The sequence below is a fragment of the Priapulus caudatus genome, unplaced genomic scaffold (assembly GCF_000485595.1).
Source record: "Priapulus caudatus unplaced genomic scaffold, Priapulus_caudatus-5.0.1 Scaffold86, whole genome shotgun sequence".
Classification (NCBI taxonomy): Eukaryota; Metazoa; Priapulida; class Priapulimorpha; order Priapulimorphida; family Priapulidae; genus Priapulus; species Priapulus caudatus.
In genome coordinates this window covers 121,253-125,723 of record NW_014577147.1, presented here as the reverse complement: position 1 = coordinate 125,723, position 4,471 = coordinate 121,253, and the positions used below count along the sequence as shown (strand labels likewise).

Genomic DNA, 4,471 nt, shown 5'->3' with positions numbered 1-4,471 from the left:
ATAGATAGATAGATAGATAGATAGATAGATAGATAGATAGATAGATAGATAGATAGATAGATAGATAGATAGATAGATAAATAGATAGATAGGTAGATAGATAGATAGATAGATAGATAAATAGATAGATAGATAGATAGATAAATAGATAAATAGATAGATAGATAGATAGATAGATAGATAAATAGATAGATAGATAGATAGATAAATAGATAAATAGATAGATAGATAGATAGGTAGCTAGATAGATAGATAAGTAGATCGATAGATAGATACGTATGTTTACATATACCCTTGCCACAGTAAAGACCCCCTTCGTGTATTTAGTATATAATCAGCAAATCGACCGTTTATACTGGCATATTACTACTGAATAGATACGTACGAAGATGAATTTGACACGGAGACAGCTATTGGATACGACGGTGACTTAGAAGCGTCAATGGATCAGGAAGAGCTGATTTATACGTTAGGTTTGCCTGAAGAGGTAATATTATTTTTTTAAATCGCGTGTTGGTTTCTGGTTCCGGGTTCCGGGTCCCGGTCGCTGATAAAGTAAATACGTCACCGTAAATAATAAAAGAAAAAAAATATGTCCACATTTTCCCAAAATGCAAGTGATTCTGTTAAATTTTTACTGACGTTTATGGTTAAATTGCTGCATATTATACTTCCTATTTTGCTACTCCGTTTGATGTAAACAAACACTCGTTACTCATACATAGCCCATAACAAGCATTTAATGTCGCGATCAATATATTAAATCGCCCAGGGTTTTTGGATTTTTAACTAATTGCGAAACAATCTTATCAGGTAAGAATTTGAGCCAATTTTTCGCCGATTGATCGCGCCACTAAATGAGTTTACATGACTTGTTGCTGTGTAGATGTTGTGTATAGTATGCACTGATTGTTTCATTCGCATTGTTCGCTTTTATGCATTTGAATCTCGTCGCAGCGATCACAAGGCAGCTTATGTCGGGTGGTAACCATGAAAACAATACGCGTTGCTGCGACTGGTCGCAGGAGTAGAACATGTGCGACTCGCTGCGATCACGTTGCGACTGACAATTTTCCAGTTGCAAGCAGTCGCAGGCAGTCGCAGGGGTGCTTAGGTCGAATTTTCTCTGCGACGCGATCGTCGCTGCGACTTGCAACCAGTTGCAGAAAATTGCAGAAAACCAGTCGCAAGCCAATCGCTTCGCGTCGCAAGCCCGACATAAGACCGGCTTAAAGATACAGGCGTGTTTCTTGCTAAAGATACACGTTTGGATCCGTAACCATTGCCTTCTACATACTAGTAACATAGTACTACTATTACTAATACTAGTAGGCTAACTGTTACTAGAGCCCATGTAGAATACTCACATAAAAGGCCGTGAGTAATGTAACAGTTCTCCATTGCTACACGTGTGCTGGTTCAGGAATGCAAAGTCTATGAAATAATATCTCGACATTTTAGAATTTCGATATTTTATTGTTCCTTTATGTGTTACAAGAACGATGAGCGTATATGCTATTAGGTAACGTCTGAATCCCACCGTTGACACAAAAGAACGTGCAATGATTGATGCAATGATGCAAAATCTAAACGATTTGATGAATTTTATTTAGATGGTTCAGTCGAATAGATGTTAGAGAGTTTACGTCTTCTCAGGTTTGTTTGTCACCATGAAAATGACACACACGCGCGCGCGTACGCACGCACACACACACGCGCGCGTCTACGTTATGCACGCGATCGTCTGCGTGATGCAACCGACGTCAGTTGTTACTCGGAGTGTTGTTATCGGATCTATGAAATAATATAGTCATTTTGCAATTTCGATATTTGGCTTTGGTTGAATTTCGATTTGGCATCAAAAGATATATTTGGCGATATGTTTTCCTGTTAATTGGAGCGTATAGAGACGCAGCGAATGCAAATTTGCAAGCGTGCGTAGCAAAATTTATCCGTAGTGATCATGACATTTGTCGACTTTGCTCGGAACGTGATATTAGAGGTCAGGGGCCCGTTGTCAGAAACATCGTAAAGTTATGCTAAAGTTAATGCCTACGATAACACGTTAACGCACTAAGCTGCTAATGTGTTGCCGAGACTGCGTTGACAGAAACACATCGCAAGCTATTAGAACACTTATGATACAGGAACTCATCACAAGGCTGGCTGATGGATGAAATCATATCAACAAAATTTCAAATTCATACACATTTATGTGTACATCTACAGCTAAGTTATGCATATATATGATTGCTAAACCCACGATAGTTAGAATAATTCTGATGAAAAAACGGACGTGTCATGAATTAATTCCTGCACAACAAGACAAAGTCACCACACTGCTAACGCGAGACGCGAGAGTCGTGGCAAGCGTGGGAAACCTTTAGACAAGAAGAACAATGCCAACGCCATTTTGTAAATGTATTGTTTTGTTTTATTAGCTTGTAGATAATTAATGATTTTGACGTGTTTTTCTCAATGAAAAACACACATTTTATTCTTTATTATAAAATTGATAATATGCACTATAATTTGTTAATGGCGTAGTGTAAATGTGTTATTTTTAAACTTTATCATTAAAGTTACGAGAGGGGTCTGAGCTCTCGTAATGTTATGAGGATATTTGCGACAGTTTTTCGTTCTCGTAACCTACGATGTTTCTGTCAACTGTTTACGAGTGGAAGTTATGGTAAGACTAATGTTGCGGACTAATTTTGTTTCTGACAACGGCCCCCTGGCTTGTAACTTATGCCGATCAGTGATGACGTTGTTCTACCTCTAGTGCCCCCCACGACGATCCGTCTCCTGTCTACTGCCCCTTACCAGCTACTTGCGGTCATTAACTCGTGAGTAGGTGTGTGTGTGTGTGTGTGTGTGTGTGTGTGTGTGTGTGTGTGTTTGTGTTTGCGCGCGCACGCTCGCGTGTAGTGTGCTCACATCATTGCTGTGTCGACTTGCCCATGGAAACAGTGTTACGGTGTTAGTAGTGAGTGCTGCATACCAAACACCAATATAGTGACCTGCTGTCTGTGCGCAACTTTAGCGCCATGCAGGAAAGACACCGCTTGAATTCTAAGCGGTTACATAACTCATTGACATTCGCGCAGAAACATAAGGAGAGTAGTAGGTCAGGTGTCGCGCGTTTGCGTCCATAACTAAACGATTCGCCAAGACAATAAACTGGGAAAAAAACTATGACCTCGTGTACCTACGTCTGATGCATAGTGACGAAAGGAAGCTAAACAAAATTGCCGAAGCCCAAATGCCATCATAAATCTCGCCCATACGTCGTAAACAACGTCGTTTACTTATAATCTATTAACATAAACAGGGAAGATATGTGACAAGCTCAATAATTATTGTACTAATTTCGATCTGGTACCTAGTTCGCGGCTGGTACCTATAGTTTGCCGATTCTTTTCATCTTACTCTTTCTCTTTCTTATACCAGTTGTGTTTAACAGCCCTCGTCGAACACAGTCATCACGCGATGAGTGAAACACCCCGTGAGAAATAAGACAGAAAGAGCGCGCGCGCGAGCAAGAAAGCGAGAAAGAGAAAAAGAGTGAGACAATTAGAAAAAGAAAGGTCTTGCCCTGCATGCCCCCAGTGTGACGTGACAGCGAAATGCAAGATGTGAACGCGTAACCGTCACGGGGAGGTCGAAAGCGTTGCCTGATACTCAGCTGGTCAGTAGCACGCATTATATTAACCCGGTTAATTATATTATAACACGCATATATATAACCATATAATTTTTTTCCCTCTCTCTCTCTTTCTCTCTCCTTTTTTCTCTCTTTCTCTCTATATAAACTTGTCCCATAATTTTCTCGCGTTATAGTGTACTGTGATACTGTGAAAGCGAGCGAGTGTGCGCGTGTGATTGGTGCTTATCTGTAGTGTACAGAGGAAGAAGCAGCGAGGAGTCGATATATCAGCTAGACTTTATAGGAAGCGACGGCTAATCTGCCAGTGTACGTAAGCTTTCACGCGCTACGCGTAAACGCATGCGTATTATAATAAATTAATCTTAAACTTTTGCGTGTAGTGCAGTTTGTGATGCATATGTGTATGTTCTCTTGCCCCGATTTTCATTAACGTGTGGTCTTTGTTGGTGATATTATGCTATTTGTAAATTTCAACTTCTCCTACTGGTGCATCGAGGTGGCAATCTAACGTTGCCTGTACAGAAACGAGCCTGCTACTGCTTTGACTACTGCTACTGCTACAGTACGACTACTGCTACTTCTACTGCTACAGAACGCTACTGCTTAACCAGCGTATTAGTTGTCGACTCAGCGAACAGATAATATACCTGTTTGAACGCGACTAACCGATTCCGTTATGTTCATGAGATGTGTTCATGCTTGCGTGTATGGAAAGCGGTTTGTGCCAATATTCGAAAAACCCGGTTTTAAGACGATAAACTGGGTTTTACGACCGTAAAACCTAGTTTTACGACCGTAAAACCT

At 40.5% G+C, this 4,471-nt stretch overlaps 1 protein-coding gene and 1 long non-coding RNA gene across 2 annotated transcripts in view; both read left to right on the top strand.

The window, feature by feature from the left end:
* Positions 1-3,684, top strand: part of LOC106804766 — a 5,395-nt gene extending 1,711 nt beyond the window's left edge. The window contains exons 2-3 of the long non-coding RNA XR_001393360.1: positions 378-487; positions 3,451-3,684. This is a non-coding gene — a long non-coding RNA (uncharacterized LOC106804766). The remainder of the gene's footprint in view (positions 1-377; positions 488-3,450) is intronic.
* LOC106804757 overlaps positions 1-4,471 on the top strand; it is a 51,525-nt gene that overhangs the window by 30,651 nt on the left and 16,403 nt on the right. The window lies entirely within an intron of this gene.